Here is an 18,889-nt window from a genome sequence, read left to right as displayed (position 1 = left end):
GCTCCCGCACTCGCTCTCATGCTCAGCGTCTCCTAGGAGCTCCCCATAGCCTAAGGCCTGTGCCACTCCAGGCCTAAACAGGAAAATGAGGGCTTGCCCACCTTTCCCACCTGTGCTGTGTTCCCACGGTAATGAACCAGCAGTAATCTCGAGCACCCAAGCTGTCCCCACACCTCTGCACCTCTGTGCCATTCCTTCTGCTCTCCATCCCCTGTGCTTTGAGCCCTCAGCTCCCTTATCCACTTGTCCCTTCGAGCTGGATGGTGTCAGATGCTCACATAGTAGCCTTTGTCCAGCCCACCCTGCCTTCTTCCTGTGGATGCTCCACTTGGAGGAATCAGGGTTGGTCCAAGCCAGTCATGGCAACCACTTTTCCTGCAGCTGGTGACTGGCTGGGGAAGGGGCTCGGGACCCAGTTCTGGCCAATGAGGTATTAGAGAAAGTCTTTGGGGGCTTCTGTGAGAGATTCTCCTTCCTGAGAAGAGGTGGGCAAGGATCAAGAAGGTCCCCCCTTGCTTCCCACTTGAGTGCTAACTGTGCAGATGTGACGGCCAGAGTGGAGGCAGCCACATGGCAACCGTGAACCAGTGACACCAATATTCTGTTAATGGTAGAACGGAGAGGCAGGCGGCACCTGGGTCACTGATGACATTGTGAGCCACCAGACCACCTCTGGACCTCCCATCTCTCACATAGTCATTAAACATTCAATGTTAGATGCCTTCGTAGTTTAAGCCACTCTTGGTAGGGTTTTCTGTCACTTCAGCCAAACACATCCAACTGATACAGCCTTCTAGTGTCAGTTAAAATTTCTCTGTTCTTAACTAGTTCCCCAGCAGACTTGGATCTCTGCCCCTGTCCCTGTACTCTACACCCATGAGCTACGGTGCTCTGTCTGTCTGGTTGGCCCATTCATGTTTGGTCTGTGAACACCTCTGGGACAAGCCTCTGCCTTTTCCTCTCTGGCCAACCTGAGCCTGCACGCAGTGGGCCTTCGGGTCACCCCAAGGACCTCACCACACCCTCTCCTCCCCCATCATGGCCAGAGCCTCCAGCAATGATGAAGCCTTCCAGTTCAGTTTGGCCCAAGCACTGCTTCCGGACCCCAAGGGCTTCGACAGCCTCTTCAGTGTAAAGCGTGAGGTCTTTTCTAAATAGAGCTTTCTAGCTGTCAGCTCCTGCCTCGTGTGTCCCTTCAAGTGCTAAGCTGTTGATTTCTTGTCAGCTCGGCCTCTCCTGTGGCAGGCACTGGAGGCCACAGTGCACAGAAAGGAGTGCACGAGTGAGACATGGAAAGTGCAGTGATGGATACATCCCATTCCAAACCGAGTGAGACTCTTGCATGTTCTGGAAAAGACCTCGGGTGTGCAAGTCGGGTGTCAGGCTCCCCAAGGCTCCAAGGAAAGAGATGTCCTCAGGCATGGTGGAAGGGTGAAGGCTCTTGGCCTCCCTTGTAACAGTGCTCCCAATGCAGGCTGTGAATGGGGGACTGCCCTGTGGTCACATGAGCAGGACTCTGCCAAGGAAAGCAAGGGAAAGAGAGGGATTCTAGTCCTCGGGGAACTGGGAAGGTGTGTTAGTGCTGGGGAAAGAAGTTCCCTGCCTGCCTTCAGTGCACATTGCTTTTTTGAGTCTTGTAACAGGCACATGACAGTTACCAAGTCTCAGGCGCCCACAGAATGTCAGGCGTGGGGCCGGGTGCCCTGACACACGGACAGGCCATACCATGAGGCTTCTCAGGCTGCACACAGCAGAATCTGGGTGTGCAATCCGGGCCCCACACTTCCAAGCTATAGCCCTGTCACCCCCTTTCTCTGAGCCTCCGCCACGTCCTCTAAAATGGGGTCATCAGTTGCTACCTTAATAGGGTCGGTCCTATGAGGATTAATTTGGGTAATGAGACTGGCCCAGCCTATGGCAGGACGCCAACAGATACGGTTTGAATCCATTTGGATCTCCAGGTTAGACTATGGAGTTTTGCACTGTTATCTCAAAGTCCCCCTTGAACCTAGCCTAAATCCATACTGTCACAATTCCAGGATGCTCCATTTAGACAACTTCAAGGAGCAATTGGAGTTGTTGTTGTTGTTGTTGTTGTTATTGTTGTTGTTTTTTGATAGCCACTGAGTGACAGAAAAACCAAAGAGGCCTAAACAAGCAATCAAACGAGGCAGGAGAGAATGATTTACGTACCTAAGAAGGCTAAGGGCAGACAGTTTTAGGCAAGGCCGTACCTGGGTGCTTGATGACATCAGTAGCAACCATCTTTCCCGACCTCTTGGCCTTGCTTACTTTCCTCTGTGCTGGTATCATTCTCAGCTGTGCTTTTCTGTTAGGAAAGCAAGATGGCCCCCAACAGTCACCTTCAGCCTCCCAACAGAAAAAGAACCCCTCATTCCCTATGATTCCAGCCCTAAGGTCTGGACCCACTGGGACCTGACTGGCACATACCCAGTGCTGAGCCAATCACTGTGGCCAGGGAGGATGGCCAGATTGAGGTCGGGTGACCACACTCCCTAAGGAAACTCCTGAGCCGTTCAACCTGATTTCCAGGGTGGGAGTGAACCTGAGAGAACAGAGGTTAGTGCCCAGTTGCTGCCCTCCTCTGTGCTTAATATCCTGGGTTGCACCTGCTCTTATACTCTTCCCGCCACCCCACTGTCTTCCTGGCAGCACTTCTTCCCTTCCCCCACTGCTTTCTTCGGTACCATTTCACCCATACCAAAAAAGAACATGACTTCCTGTTTGAATTCAGGATCCGGGGCCCAAGCCCAGCTTCAAGATTTGTTTTTTTGCATCCCGGTATAATCGTTTATTGAGTCAACCAGTGTCCACTGAGTACCTACTATGTGCTCCAGTGAGTTTTCAGGGTCTAATTATTCTGGGTTTCTGGGGGCAAATCCCAGGAGCCTTCCAAGGAAATGAGTTTTGTCTGAGCAAGCATCTAGAAGCTAGCTTCCAGTCCCTCGGTGCCACCCACTGTGTGGCCCCGAGGGAAATCTTTCCCCTCTCTGGACTTGTGCTTTCTTATCTGCAAAATGAGGCACTGGGAAAGTTGAAATCCTGGAGCCCTCTCAGCTCTGACATCCTGTGTGGCTGGGTCTTAGAACAAGCCTCTCCAGCTGAGTCAGCCTGTAAACACCATGGACAGTGACCACAACACTCCCTCTACTGCCACAGGGAGCATTGTGGTTGCTGTCCCCATGGGTGCGCTGAACTGAGTCCACAACCATACAGTTCTGTGTCTGAACCTTCCACTTCTTGGCTAATGAGAACACCCAGGGCAGAGGAAACCCCATGGCTTTCTGTGCCTGTGTGTACCCCAAGGCTCTAAATTCCTGTAAGGTGGCCTAATGCTGCTGCTACAGAAATTCTCTTTTGAGGTGTTTGTGAATCCCAAGCCCTCCCACCACTGAAAGTCAAGTCTGGAACTCTGAAAAGGAAGCATAGGGAGGGAGGCCACACGGAGGAGAGGAGAGGATTCTATAAAGGTTGCTATATGTCCATGGAGCCCATCCTTCCTCTGCCTCCCTGTCCCTCCCTTCTTCTTCTCACCCACTCCCCTTTCTCTGTTATAGCCGAAATTGGTCATAGCCCCGTGGAAGAAGAAAGATGCCTGATGTGTCAGTAGGGAGGCGAGGGATCCTTTTGAGGCATGTCCAGTGGGAGGACTTTCTTTTTCTTCCGGTTGAGTCTAGTTTCTCTTCACTCTTTGAACACTTGGAGACATGAATTAATTCCCCTGGTCACTGTGTCACTCATTTGTCAGCTCACTCGGCTGCTCACCACATCCATGTGTTCCCATCTTTATTTAGCTCAGCCTTTTTTTTTTTTCAAGCAAGAAGGGAGATTTCTTAGGAGAACATAGAGAGCCCAAGGACAAGTAGAGAATAGAGTAGCTGGTCCTCCCCAAAGATGGGAGCCAGCAACTGTTTAAGACATGAGAAGCCAAGCCTGCTGTATCTTTTTGCCATTCTGGTGTCACACATTCACTCACCTCTGCTCCTCTTTGTACATCACTAGACCCTTCCATCTTTTAAATCTCTTGGCTTCTCTCCATTTCCACTGCCATGACCCTAGTGTAAAGTACTATTCTTTTTTTTTTGCCTGGGAAACTGAGGCAGCCTCCTGAATTTTCTCCCGAATCCCACTCTTGCCCATTTCCAATCTGTGTCTCTCACTACAGCCAGAGGGATTTTTAGAAATGAACAGTTTCTTCAACAGATTTCACTGATCCTAGGAAAGACGTCAAAATCATAAGCACGGTGTGGAACTGGATTACCACTCCCCCACATTCGGTGCCCTGTATCGAAGTGCCCTGCTCGGTTGGAGGATTATACAGCACGGCCCATGTTGTCCTCAGGCATGGCAGAGGGGCTGCTGAACAGTGAAAACAGATGTGAGCACACGCGTTAAGAACCAGTGAGTAATTTACCACTTTTCTTTTCCTTTTTCCACGACAATGGCAATATTCCAGATAGAGACAGACTGCTCTGTCAACCTGAGTCCAGAGGGGAGAGGAGACGAAGGAGAGCCACATGTGCATGTAGTCTGAGACATAAAGAAACTTTATTGTAGGCCACTGAGATTTAGAGAATTGTGTGTTATGCAGCATAACCCATCCTAACCGAACAGATACGCATAATCCATGAACTCTTGCCCATCGCCCCATTGCTTTGCTGAGGCATCACTGGCCTTTCGTTCCTTACACAAGTTGCTCCCTCCCACCTTACAACATTTGTCTGTGACTCTCTCTCTCCTGGGAAAGTTCTTAACTCCCACTGTTGGGCAGTTGACAGTTACTCACCAATGAGGTCTTGGCTTCGCTGTGAAGTACTCAGGAAAGGATTGCCTGGTCTCTGTTCAGAATACCTAGAATTTACCTTCTTTGTCATTAGAGCTCTTTCACTACACTCTAATTTTGAGGAAAACAGAGCCCAGGGATTTAGATCATGCTTCTTTGAGGCCCTACTCCACCCCCCACCAATGTGCCCGGGCCCATGCTGAGGGGCTGGAAGTAACGGGAGTACATCAGCCCTGCACCCTGCTCCCACAACCTGTCCCATGACGGGGGAGATAGGTGTGCAAGCCAGCAGCATTTGAACCCATTATGATCATTCTAGCAGGAAATTAGTGTAAAGAGGCCAGCGAGAAGGCAAGGAGACTGCCTGGAAGAGGGGGAGTCAGAGATGACTTTGAGGAGGATTTGGAGGTGTCCAGGTGGGGGAAGCTTCCTGGGAGAGTGGGCGATGGGGGGATCTGACGGAGGGATTGTAGGGCAAGAAGTGGTGCCCAGAGTTTCCAAGACTTGAAACAGGATGAACCCAGGAGAAGTTGGAACCAGAAGTAAATATCTGGAGTCTGTGTGTATTCCTGGGAACACAAGTGAGCATTCCTGTTGGAGTGCCTTTGCAAGCTCATGGTGTTTGCTTCTTGGGGTCGAGGGATGGTGATAAAGATGACAGTGGGTTCCAAGCCCTTGCACACCGTGGATATCAGTGGCAGGCTCTGATCCGAGGGTGTGGTGGGCGTGTGTGGGCAGCTGTGTTCCCGGACACAGCAGCGGGAGAGACATCTTTGTCTCCACTCTGCTCATTGGACACGTCTGGATGCCTTAAATTCCTGACTTTGTATTCTAAGAAAACCCACCACGGTTCTTTCTAGTGAATCAAGGCTTCCTGTGTACACAGCCCAGTAGTCATTTAAAACGTGTATCAGGTGAACAAAATGAAAGAGAGACGAAACGCCAAAGCATCACGTCCCTGGGTATGATGTCTCTCCACATGATCTTGTTATTAAAAGAATCCACAGGGACACGGATGAAACCACATGCTCCATGATTAGAGGCTGTGGTCACTCAGCATGCCCCTGCTCTGGGGAAATGAGGTGTTTCCTGGGGTTTGAGGGCCCTGATGGGACATGACAGAAAAGCTTCTCAGCCTCCCAGAAGGTTGGAGGGTGGGCAGTGATGCTGGAAAAGTCACCTCCCTCTGTGGCCCTTGAGTTTCTCACTGTTGGAATAGGGAGGGAGGTACCATTCCCCAACTGCCAACCTCACTGGCTGTGCGGCTTAGGCAGTAGGTGGACTGTTCTTGGAGAAGCCCATTGATTCCAAGGAATTGTGGCTGTTTGAAGGTATTATTTTCATGCCGGTTGTGAGGTGGACCCTGCCGGGCTCCCCATGCTAGAGGGAACAGACACCCACAGAAACTGGACCAGACCCAGCACACAAGCTCTCCTCGGAAAAGCTGACCTCTGTGTGCTGGTTGTCTAGAGGAAGGGAGGTCAGCGCTCACTGGGGGGGTGGGGGGTGGGAGGTAGATGGAATAGCACAACCAAGGAGGAGTCTTGTGAGCTGGGACAATAAGGGGAGGAAGAGGGGACAGGCGGCGGCAGGGGGGGCAGGTAGGGAGGGGAGCAGAGGAGCAAAGGCCTTCAGGCCCAGGCAAGCCTAGGCGGTGGTGCAAGGAATGCCATCCTCCTGCCTCAGAGAGATGGTTGAATCTGGCACAACGGGGCCGCTTCCACGGCTCTCTGGGCTAGAGGGTGATGCTGAGCTCCTGCCCGGCCCTCTGCCCGTCCTGCCGTTTTCAGGTCCAGCAGAGCTCACCCGCAGAGCGTAGACATGAGCCTGCCCACCCGACGGATGGGAGCACGGGCTCTGGTCAGATGATGGGGGGGCAAGGCCCCCCCGCGGCGGACCGGAGGCCACAGGCATGAGCAGTGTAGATGCTGAGGCTGCACACTGCCAGGGTCCAGCTAGGGTCAGTCCCAAAGCCAGTCGGCTCCTCCCTAGGGCCCCTGCCTCTCAGACTAGCTAGTGCCTGCTGGTGAGGCTTCAGAACCTTCCAGGCCACAGCTGGAGGGACTCTCTACAGATCAGCACATAGGTATCAGTTAGTGTGCCCTCTCAGACTGGCATCCCTGGCAGCCTGCAGGGCCCACCTGCGGAGCCCAACGCTGTGTGTCTGTGCTCCATGTGAAACAGTGCTGCAATCCATGAGTAGTGTCCGCAGCGGGTGAGGAAGGGGAGACTTGGGTTATGCATGCCAGCCATTTGCCACTGCTGGTACACCCCCTTATTTTGCATATGGAGAAACTGAGGCCCAGAGGGAAGAATGCCCTCGTCCAATTGCCTGTCCTTTCACTTCCCGCTCTGGGCTCTCGACGGAACTCTTGGTACCCCCGTGACACCACGTGAAAACAGTCAACTATGTGTGTGACAAGGAAATCATACTGGATGTGTCTGGACCCACACCATGTTTCTCTTCTTGCTTTTCTCCTTTGCCTCTGTTCTGTTTTAATACTTCGTGTGTTTCGTGCATTATGAAGGATGGTGGGACAATGAACATCCGTGGGCCCGCAGCTCAACTCCAGAACTAGAACATTCCCAGTCACTTCCATCTTCTCCTTGCCTGGAGGTCACCCCTCTCTGCAATTTGGTGTTTGTTTGTTTGCCATTCTCTTGCTCACAGGCCGACTGAATAAGCCTACACATTAGATTGATTCTTTGTTCTCAAGCTCTAAAAACTTGCTCTCTGTATGTAGATCTCTAAAATTTGCATTTTTGTACTCAACATTTCCGTGTCTCTAAGCTTGAGCTGTGCTGCTGTGTAGCTGGAGTTTGCTGTCACCAGTGTGGAAAGAAATTGTGTGACTGTGCTACAATTTCTTTTTGCATTGCTCTGTCAATGAGTATCTGGGTCATTTCCTTTCTTCCCCTCCTCTTGCTAACAGTGCTGCGACGAACTCTTCTTGGGTGTGCCTTGTGTGACTCCTGGGAGTGGATTTGCAGGGTTCTAAGCTATGGGACTGGTCAACCTAACAAGAAAAGGCCAAAGTGGTTTTCAGTGTGGCCAGATCAGGTTTCACATTCATCAACCGTGGGTGCCAGCTGATCCTCTCAGACCCTTGGTGCTGTCAGATGTTACATGTCTTCCTCACTGTGAGGCTGATGGATGTGAAATCTCTCACGGGGACCTTACCTTGCACTTCCCTGCATCCTTGTGACATCGGGCAGCTTTTCCCGTGTTCATCTGTGCACTCCGTTTCCTCCTCTACGACATGCCTGCTGTGGTCTTTTTGCTCATTGCCTCTCTTCTTCCTGTGGATTTGTAGGACTTCTTTATGTATTCTGGATACTGATCCTTTTCTAGTTGTACATATGCCAGAGGTCTTCTGCTTTTAGTGATTTGTCTTTTCACCGTCATTTGGTGAAGGGAAATTTACATTTTACTGCAGTCAAACCTATCGATTTTTTTTTTTATGCTTACTGAGCTTTTAATACCTTGTTAAAGAAATTGTTCCCAACCCCAAGTTTGGAAAGATATTCCCCCAGAATATCCCCCTCTTCAACTTCTCTCTTTCAAATATAGATTTTTAATGTGTCTGGAATTGGTTCCGATGTCCCAGCACCATTTACTAACTGGGCTGCCTTTCTCCAGTCACATATCAAGAAGCCTTTTTAAAACTCCTAAGTATTGAGCTCTTCAGATCTCTGATCATTTGTAGCACACCTGCAGTCATTCATGCCTGCTGTCCGTGCGTTCTCCCCTCTCCCTCTTTGTACCATTGCGATCCCTGGTACGTGCAGGTGCCCCAGGAGGCCCTGTGTAGCCATCTATGGATTTTTTTTCTATGTTTCTTTCTTTATCATTTTTTGAGAAGGAGAGAGAGAGAGTGGGGAAGGGGCAAGGACAGAGAAAATCCTAAGCAGGCTCCATGCTGTCAGTGCAGAGCCCGATGTGGGGCTCAGTCCCCTGACTGTGAGATCATGACCTGGACTGACAGCAAGAATCAGACACTTAACCGACAGAGTCACCCAGGCGCTCCATCCATGGATGTTTTTGTGAGGATGAGGAAACAGGAGCACAGAGGAGGGTTGAGTTTGTAATGGCCACACAACGACCGTGTTGGGTGACCCCAACGTGGAGTCTGTCTCCGATTCTCTGAAGGCGGGTTCTGTGTTCCTTCCTCTTGGTGTCTGGCTGTGCACAGTAGGGCTGGTGGGTTGGGACCCAGGACCCTGGGGCTGTCAGTGGAGGGATCAGACATGACAGCCTGCCTTTCCGTTTCCATCCCATAGGCTCCCCTGAGCTGCTGTGAAAGCCATTTGGGCACATTGTTCCTGGGGGCCTGAAAACCTCCTGCCACCTCTGCTTCTCACCCCTGCCTCATCCCTCCTGCTGTCCTTTTGATGATGAAGCAGCTGAGGTTTAACTCCTGCCTCTCACTCCCCACCGGCTCCTTGCCCGGTAAAGGGAGGGAGAGCCCTGGGAGCAGTACCCCAGCACCCTCAAACCTGGAACAGAGTCGAATCCTTGCTGGGAAGGCTCCACCCTTGGTCTGAGTGATGCAGAGTCATGGCCTCTGATGATGTGGATGACAACTCACTTCTGCAGCATTTGTGATGTGCCAGGGCCCGGTCTGAGCATTCCGTGGGGTCCTCACCACCCTGTGAGGAGACACTGTTTTTACACTCATCTTATAGATGTGGAAGCTGAGGGTCAGAACCCTTATGAGGCTTGCCTGGGGTCACTCAGCAGGTCAGTGATGGAGTGAGCTGCGATTTGATCCCAGGCAGTGTGGCTCCAGACTCCACGCTCTTTACCACGAGACTGCATGGTCCCTTTGGACCCCAACCAGGCCCTAGCTCTCCCTCCTGGTGACTGGCCCAGGACCCGGGGATGGGTCTGCCATGGGGCCCCTCACGGAGTGCAGAAGAGCTTTGTCCCTGAACCCTGGATCCATGGTGGGTCTGGGCCTGCCCTGGGCCTCCTTGGCCCTGGAGGGTGCCCTCCCCAGCTTCCGAGGCTGAGCCAGGCCAGCCGGTGTTGCTCCTGTTTGTGGCCGGGGAGTCCCAGCTCCAGTTAGAGACTTCTCTCTTTTGTAGGCTCCAGAAACTCTGAGAAGGGCCCTAAATGGTGGGCCCTCGATTAAGGGGTTTCAGAAGGCAGGAGCCCCAGGGACACCTTGCTTTGTGAAGCTTCTTGTGTTCCAGGGAACTGCTCTCTGTGGCCACCTCAAGACGAGGTGTTTTTGACAAACATGTGTCACCTGCATGACACTTGTAAGCAGTTATGCCATGGCCATAAATCTGGGCTTGTGCTGCCGAGTGCGATACCGGCTCCTACATGTGGCTGAAGCACTGCCAACAGTGTGTCTGCTGGTTTGTCTGGCAGTGGGGGGTGGCAGGCTGCTTCAGGACACATCGGCTCCCAGTCAGTGGCTGTGTGCTATGAAGGTCCCAACGCCGACGTCTTTCTCAGCATCCCACCCTCCCTTCCTAACCTTCGCTGGCTCCCTCTGGATGTCTCACAATGTGGACACTTTTGCACCCAGTCATGCTAATTGCTCTGAAAAGAAATAAAGCAGGAGGAGTGTGCAGACAGTGACACAGGCCATTTGGTAAGAATGATCTGTGATCTCCGGTTTGTTTAACAAAGCCTACTGGGTCAGAGCCTGAAGGAAATGGGGGGGAGCCGTGCGGGTATCCGGGAAGAGCATGCTAGTCAGGAGAGCTGCACATGCAAAGGCGCGGAGGTCAGGTTGGGTCTTATGGGTTGGAGGCAGGTGTGTCTGGAGTGCAGTGAGAGGCGCAAAGCTGGGAGCAGGGTGGGAATAGGGAACATGGTGTGGGATGGTGAGGCATTTGGGTTTCACCTGGAGTGTCATGGAAAGCGGCTGGAAGGCCCTGGGTAGGTCCAGGAAACTGTAGAGGAGGCCAGATGGCTTAGGCGCAGCCACTCCAGGGCCAACTATACGTTGGTCGTAACTGTGCTGACTGTAGATCCTAGCTGTAGAGCAGAACCCAGGTAACAGCAAACCTGAGGGCCAGGTGAAGGTCCCGAGGCCAGCCAGTCCATCTGCCTGCAGCCAGGCCTCTGCCTATAAATCCTGCAGCCTGTGCATCCTGCCCAGAATGCTGGGATGCCTGGATCGGTTAGTTTCTGCTGCGGAATAACCACCCCGAAATGTAGCAGCTTGCACCAACTGTTGACTTAGCTGAGCAGCTAGCTGGTCGGGCAGGTCTTCCGGGCTCCCTCAAGCATGTGTGGTCAATGGCAGGGGTCGGCTGATTTCTGCCTGGCTGTTGGCTGGGGCGACTAGGGGTGGTAGTGAGTAGACTACATGTGTCCCATTCTTCCAGGAGGTCGTCTGGGCTTCTGTACATGGTGGTGCCAGGGTCCCGAGAGGGTGGGCACGCAAGGCCACGAGGCTTTTTGAGGCCTACGCCTGAAATTGGCACGGCATCATTTCCACCACATTCTGTCGGCCAGAGCAAGTCACAGAGCCAGCGCAGATTCAAAGCGGGGGGATCTAGACCCCACCCCTGATGGGAAGAGCTGCCCCATCTAGTGCAAAGGGTAGGGAGACAGGGGCGTGGAGGAACAGAGCTGTTTAGGGGTCAACCGCAGTGTCCCGTGTTCTGGAGAGAGGAGCAAGGCAGGAGCCAGGGCCCCAGAACAGTCAGCCATGGCTGTGTCTCTGTCGCCCTGAAGAAACCAGACCCCCAACAATCCAGGACTAGGCAGAGGAAGTTCGGACCATTTGTTACTTTGTCACCAAATGCCACCTAGCCAGTAGCAGTAGACTCAACAGTCCCCATGGAGGTGTCTTTCTCTGGGATGCTTACACCCAAGGACTGCAGAGATCATATGGAACATCGCACACCTTTGGCACCACCTCTTCCAGGAAGCCCTCCAGGCTTCTTCTGGGCTCTCCCAGGCTCACCCCCCACCCTCTGTCACAGAAGACAGTGTATTTGTGTCCCTCATTGGTGCATGTGTGTGTCAGCCTCCTGAGTCAGAAAGGCCAAGGCCTGAGGACGGGGTTGTGTCTCACTCACCCCGAATCCCTACTCCTAGCTGGGAGTGTGCACTGAGGATGAGGCTGGCAAGGTATGGGTATACTGGGGACCTGCATTCAGTGCTGACTCACAGGTGATGTCTGCAAGGGAAGGGGAGGGTCACTGTACCTGGTAGCAGGCCCCAGATGAGCTCGGCCTGGAGCCGGGACGGGGGGTGCTGGGAACGGATGCTGGATGCAGGCGGCAGCCAGAGCTCAGCGGAGCAAGGGCAGAGACCACAGTCCTCTTGCAGACACAAATGGGTCTCGAGCTCTGGGCGCCAGCACCAAGGCAGGAAGGCAGCCCACAGGAGAGCATGCAGAGAAGCCACTCCGGGTGTTCAAGGCCAGCACTGGGCAGATGGAAAGGCAGGCAGGGCCTGCCACCCGCGAGGAAAAAAGAAACATCAGCCACGTTTGACTAGAGTCAGCTTTCATTTACTGGAGTTTCCCTTGCCTGAGATCCACTGTACCCAAAATCAATATTATTAGCATTAAAAAAGAGAAACAAGCCAACTAGGATGTAGCAACCCCGAATGCCCTGTGGTTTCGGTGCCATCACAGCACACGAGAAAAATCTTCATCACCTTCTCATGCATACCAGAGACAAGGGAGGGAAGAATGGCGGCGGTGCGGGGGCGGGGGGGGAGCCGTCTTCACGAGGCCTCCAGGAGTGCCTCCCTGGGGCTCATAGTGAGTTAAGCCAGCCAGGCCTGCTAGTGTGCCAGCTTGTCCTGCCCACCTGGCATCAGCACCATTGCCCCGGGCTGGGCCGGGCAGTCTCCCTTGGGGAGAGAGCTTGAAGCTTTTGCAGTTTGTAGAGGTCTGTTGTATTTAGAAACCCGAGCATCCCAGAGTCATAAATTACCTTGAACTACTTGTGACTCGGTACAGCGCCTTTTCAGAAGCGGCCAGTTATGTAACGGACTGAGTGAGGCATGGCCCGGTCCCCTCAGTGAGGCAGGGTGTGCCAGGCCTGGCGTGGGTGGTAGCCACCCAGGACCACGGGGACAATGCAGGGAGGTGCCGCAGGTCTGTGCACGGCATTTCTGTGGAAATGCACTCCCAGAAGGGAGAAGGGTCTGTGAGTCCACGAAGTGGGATTCTCACTCCCAGCACGTGGTCGTGAGATCTGTACCACATGGAAGAGGCAGAGCGCACCGTGTAGTTGAGCATCTCCTGTTACATCCCTGCTAGAGGATCAGCTCCTGCTTGCACCTTTCCGGGGATGGGGGCTCATCACTGCCTGAGACATTTCACACTGACAGGAAGTTAGCTTCCCGCAAATTCCAGCTCCATCATCTGGGTACATGTTCTGAATCCATGCTTGCAACAGCCTGGACAGAGTGGGAGGCCGTTGCAAGGCTGCTGGCCAGCTAGGACGGCTCTCCCAGCCTTTCCTCCATTGCCACAGCCCTCTGGTCACAACAGGTGCTAAAGGGCCCATCTGGTTAGACATTCCGAGTGTTACCCCTGCACTGCAAGTTCATTGGCCACGGCAATGTTGACATCAAGAGAAACACGTGTCATTTTCTTATCTCTCAAAAGAGCTCCAACCCCCTCCCCGTTTTTGTATTCAGAGAGCAGAGGGGTGACCCACACTTTCTGGGGTCATGGGGAGGAGATTCAGGTGTGAAGGGAGCATCTGCTTGTAATGTGGGATCCAGTTCCAGGATCCCCTGGCGTTCCCTGAAATTTGCTGGAGAAACAAAACCCATTTGATGTTCAAACCCAGGCTTCCAACAGAATGGGACAGCTGAAACACCCCAAAAATGGACAAACCACATGAAACAGGTTTTGAAGGCCGCAGCCTTTCTGGCAGTCTGAGCCTCCCCGAGCAGCAGGGAACGGGTTTTGCCGGGAGATGCCCGTTTGCGATGGCGCACGCGCTACTTTTCCCCTGGGCGAGACAGGTGCAAAGTCAGATGTATTCATTTTCCACAAACGAAACGACTCGGTTTTGACCATGTTGCAGACCTAGGACTTGGCTCCCTTGTTCCCGGGGGGTGTGTGTCTGGTTTTCACTCCATTCCGAAGGAGCCTGTGGAGGCTCCCAACTTTGAACCTTCTAATGATAATGATTTACTGGTTTCAGGGGGTTCGGGGTGGGGGTGGCGGGGGGAGGTGGGACAAGAAGAGTGATGCAGAGTTTGGAGTCTGAAGGAATGATTAGCTGCGTGGAGGGCCCGGGGCCAGTGCTGATGCTGTAGTTAAGGCACAAGGACTTTCCACAGCACGAAAGCATCACTTTTGCTTCTCATCAACCCCTTGAAACGAACTCAGTCATGTTCACTGATAGGAATCAGTACCACGTAATGAGTGTTCGCCATGAGTCGGGGCCTCACCGCACCTGTACAACCAACCCCACCCGTTCAAGAGGGTTATGGTGCACCCCAGTGTTTGAGCTCTGGGAGACTGGGGTAGAGGAATGCTGAAGAGCTTCCCTAGATAACACGGCTTTCAAATGCAGATCTGAGACTTCCCACGTAAAGCCTTTCCAGGTCCTGTCCTTGGTGCCTGTGGAAGGTACAGATTTCCAGGCCCTGTCCTTGACGTGTCTGACTCGGTAGGGTCGGGGGGCGGGGCCCGAGACTCTGAATTTTGCCCCCTTCCTGCGTGATTCCAGCAGGCAACCTGGACACCCAGCCTCTGTCCAAGCAGGCCAGCGTCCAGTATTCGGCTGTGCCCAGCTCACCGGTGTGAGCTCAGAAACACCCAACCAAGAAGTTCCCGTAGGTCCCCCCACCCTCCACCCCTGGCAGAAGAATCCTAAAACCCTGACTGGCATTTTCCAAAGGTCCCAGCAAGCTTCTCGGGACCCTGAGCAGCCAGCCAGTGAAACCTGAGGACTGCTTGTCTGGGGAGTGTGGGGGCTGCTTCTGGAGAAGGTGGGCTTGGTTACAAGGGTTGTCTTAATTGGCACGAGGACGTGGAAGGGAAAGCAATGAGTCCAAATTAATCCGTTTTCCTGTGAACATCTCCCACCACTCCGTGCCAAGGCGAGGCAGCCTTTGTAATTAACTGACTGGGCCTTTTCTCCCCCCAAACCCAAAATGGGAGCGTGCAATTTATTTTGTGTGCGAGGTGGTATGAAAATTGCCAAAGTTGGCAGATGAGGCTGGGATGTTGGTGGAGCTGGGTAAACAGGGCTGAGCTGTCTGTCACCTCCAGGTCGGAATGGAGAGCTGGCTCCAAAGCAGGGACAGGGGCTGGGGCCACGGAGGTGCTGTGCCGAGGGCTGAGCAGGTAGCCTTGAGAGGAGAGCAGAAACTTCTTAGCACTGTGGATGGGAGTAGAGGCACTACAGTTCTGAAATCAAAGCCTTCTCCTCGTCCTACCCTGTGTCACCACGGACCAGACACTGAACTCTCCAAGCGTCAGAGTCCACATGGGTTCAGCAGTCTTTACTGAGTGCCTGCCATGTGTAGTGAACCCAAATTCATCTGCCTGATGCGCATAAAGACCATCACTGAGACATGGAGTATAAAGCAAAGCAAGAGTTTATTCCAGAGGCAGGAGGGCGAGCCTCACATCCACCTCCCTAGAGGAGGAGAGTCAGGGGTACTTAGTGGCACAGGAAAAAGGTCAGGGTACAAAGTTGTGGCTGCTAACCCTTGGGTTACCCTTTTCAGTCCCCAGGGTCTTTTGATCCGTCCTCATTCTTGTGGGTATTGGGACCACGACCCGGCCGCGGCCGTTACTTCCTGCTGAGGTGGGGTGAAGACTGGGGTTAGACAAGTGGAAACTTTGGGGTGGAAAGGAATGTTCTGCATTACCGGGATTTTTGTACTTTGGTCAATAGTTCCTGGACCATGTTGTGTCTAGGGTTTTAGGGGTACTAGAGAACAACAGGTAGTATGTTGTACTCATGGCTTGATTCCCTTGGACCAGTTACCCCGAGTCGGAGGTTCAGGTCCGGCAGAGGCTCACTGGTCTGAGCCGGGTCCCTTTCGACCTCCTCCCTGCTGACAGGGTGTAGGGAACCTGTGGATCCTTGTCATTCAAGTGTGAATCCACGGCTCAATTCCCTGTAGTTTTGGAGGAGTGGGGGGTCAACAGCACCTCGCAGGGTCTGACCTGTCCAGTGAGGCTGGAGCTGGTCCTCTGGGCTCCCGCTCTTCAGGTCTTTACTGACATCTTTAGTGACACCTTTGGATGTCACTAAGGGATTCAGGCAGCGTGAAGACACATCTGTGAGGTACATCAGCCTGCCGGAAGCAAACTCAGGCACTGGATGTACCTGATAGTATCCAAATCGCTGGTGGGAGCCCCGCCAGCAACTCCTAGGTCACGAAAAAGACATAGAAAGTCTTCCATATAACATTCCACAGGGGCTGAAACTAAGCCCTCTTCTAGGGACCACCCTTTCCCAAAGCAGGGCAGATGGCACGGGTTGTTCCCAAGCGAAGTGGGTTTCTTGGCAGAGCTTTGCCAAAGTTCATTTTTCTCCCTTTTTCCACTCTCTCGGTGTCTCCAGGAAGCGTGTGATTTCCACTGAATGCCCAAGGCCTTGGACGCTGTGGTTGTCACTCCATTGTCACTCTGGATTATTAGCGGCAGTCCAAACCTAGAAATGGTCTCGCTTAAAAGCATTTTGACAACTCCCGAGGCCTTCTCTGAACAGCAGGGAGGAACCTCAACCCCGTTGATAAAGGTGTCTGCAGATACAAGCAAACCCCGAGAATTTCCCGTTGTTCTTTGCATTCCGGGAAAGGCTGCCTGCCGGTCTTCCCCAGGTTTGGGGCCTCTCAGTTGTATACCCTTGAGAACTTGTGGGCACCCAGTCTTAGGATTGTTTTTAGCACAAGCGTTGCCTTTTGTAGCATTTCGCTGAAATCGGAGCCCGCAGTATACTTCTGGATCCACTGGAGAGTGGCATCTTTCCCATAACGGGTGCTTCGAGGAATGTGGCTAATTATTTCTTTCATCAGATGCTCTAGGGTAAGGATTCATTCTATTTCCAGCCGGTGTCAATGCCAGCACGGTGTCCAAACCCCCACTCCTTACTTAACTCCTCTTTGGTCCTCCAAGGGACGTTGGGGTTGATATGTAGTTAAGTCTATCTTTGGCACTAAAGCTCTTCCAGAGGGTCTTGGAGTCTTCGACGGGCTGCCAGCATGGTTCCCTTGGGCAGTCGGTCCACTTTGTGGCATCTTCCGCAGCGGACGATAGCTGATGGGTCACCACTGCACCCGGCTCTTCCTTGTCTTTGACCCGTGAAAATGTCCCCATCCGTGAACACGTCCACTTCTGGATGATCCGATGGCAGCTTGTCCAGTCGGGAAGGCTGCGATCAGCTTGTTCAGCTATCCGTGTGTCTCTGGTGATCTTTCTGAGTGGCCCTTAGATCACCGGGCCACTTTTCTGTCACGTGTACCTCGGGTGGTCTGGCTTCGGTTTGCAGGGCTTCAGGGAAAAGCAGTTTTCGTTCTCAGTGCTTCCAGTCAACACAGTGGGAGAAAACTGGAAACCTTAGTTTGGAGAGTCAGGGTCAGACATTCAAGGAAACCAGAAGAATTCAGGACCCAGCCCAGGTGTATAGACAACCAACGAACCCTCAAAGACGGTTCATCGGAACTATGATCTTACATTTTCACAGGTGTGTTACTGGAACAATCTCTCTCTCTGAAACCACCCTCATCTCCACCAAAGATCGCCAAATTAGGACACTTTTGTTTGTAAAATTGTCCAGTTGAAGCTGGGCCTGTTTACACAAGCGCCATCACAACGGTGATTGGTCATATAGGTGTTTGGTTTTTTCAATCTGCTTCGCTGGAACTTTTCGTAAGGAATGTCAGATTGAACTTTTAACAGCCTTGTCAGGCTCAAGAAGCCAAGCCAAATACTTGCCACCAGCCTTTGCCTGCCATACCTATAGATGTGGGTGGCTCCCTCTCTTCTCGAGATCCCCCAAATACCCTGAGGTTCCTGCACCTGCCAGGAAGTGACAACCTTCCTTATTCACCTGGTAGGGCTGCTGGAAACTTTGTAAGCAAGGTACGAGGCAAGTTTTCCAAGGGGCTTCATTGGCTCGGCAAAGTCAACCTTAATTAGTTCCTTAAAGCTCTCTGATTGTAGCTGAGTCTAGGCATATCTCCCTCAACTGTGACATTCCAGTCAAAGCCTTGGCAACATGACCAATGTTTCCAGTGGCGTCCTGTTGCAAGGAGAACGGATTCGTATTGAACTTCTGCAAATAAATACACTGCCGTGAAAATACGAGAATACTCCCTGAGAGTTTTGAATTCTGGTGGTACCAGGTAGGGAGAAAGGGATAAATGTTTCCTATCTGTTTATGAAGAACTTATTTACCAAACGTCTACCAAATGTCATAGGCAGACTTAAATTTAGAAGAGCAAACATTAGAGGACCAGCAATGTTTACACAAGTGTCTGTTTGAAAGCAGTTTCCCCATTAGTTCTGGGAATTCTTACTAAGCTTAGCTTTATGATCCTGAAGGGATCAGAGAGCTGTATTTGTCAATGCAGTGCAGCTGGCAAGGAGATTCTGTGACACACGATACTTCAGTAGTTCGTATTACAAGCGATGACGCTATACCAGGACATAGCAAAACCTTAGGAATCTTATAAAATCTCTAGGACACTTAGAGCAATCACCCATACAACAAAGCCTAAGAAGGTTCCTCATCGCTTATTTGATGATGCCTCCCATGTCATTTGACACACCAGGGAATAAGCCTAATTCGTCAAAAAGACTTCCATTCACAAGCTGGGTTTTTGGAAGTTGGTGAAATACCAGAAGGTTTCAAAACACGTGCCTAAATAGGATTACAGATCGTTACAAAACGGGATACTTATTTAGCCAGGATGGCAAGAAGAGATTCTCAAGGTAAATGCAGACAGCAAGGTAAATGGAGCTGTGAGCAAACCTTAGCTCTCTTAACACTGAGCAGATTCAACTTTCTTAAGTAAGCAAAGACCTAACAAAGACAAGACATAGAAACTTTGTTTTTCTAGGCAGATTAAAGGTACAGAAAAACCTCTGTTGATGATTTAGACCCATCATCTAAGAAGCCTCTGTC

At 52.1% G+C, this 18,889-nt stretch overlaps 1 protein-coding gene and 1 long non-coding RNA gene across 2 annotated transcripts in view; one reads left to right on the top strand and one right to left on the bottom strand.

Moving 5' to 3' along the window:
* The first annotated feature begins 2,449 nt into the window (after positions 1-2,449).
* LOC122204649 (serine/threonine-protein kinase SIK2-like) overlaps positions 2,450-18,889 on the top strand; it is a 60,969-nt gene continuing 44,529 nt past the window's right edge. The window contains exons 1-2 of the transcript XR_006195730.1: positions 2,450-2,580; positions 4,241-4,422. The gene's annotated coding sequence lies outside the window, so the exon portion shown is untranslated. The remainder of the gene's footprint in view (positions 2,581-4,240; positions 4,423-18,889) is intronic.
* LOC122204722 lies at positions 15,329-16,133 on the bottom strand. The gene is made up of 2 exons (XR_006195761.1): positions 15,925-16,133; positions 15,329-15,554 (listed from the first exon to the last, which is right to left on the bottom strand). It is a non-coding gene; the product is annotated as an uncharacterized LOC122204722 (long non-coding RNA).

The sequence above is a fragment of the Panthera leo genome, chromosome A2 (assembly GCF_018350215.1).
Source record: "Panthera leo isolate Ple1 chromosome A2, P.leo_Ple1_pat1.1, whole genome shotgun sequence".
NCBI lineage: Eukaryota > Metazoa > Chordata > Mammalia > Carnivora > Felidae > Panthera > Panthera leo.
Note: the sequence above shows the minus strand (reverse complement) of the source record. Positions and strands in the feature narration are given on the sequence as shown.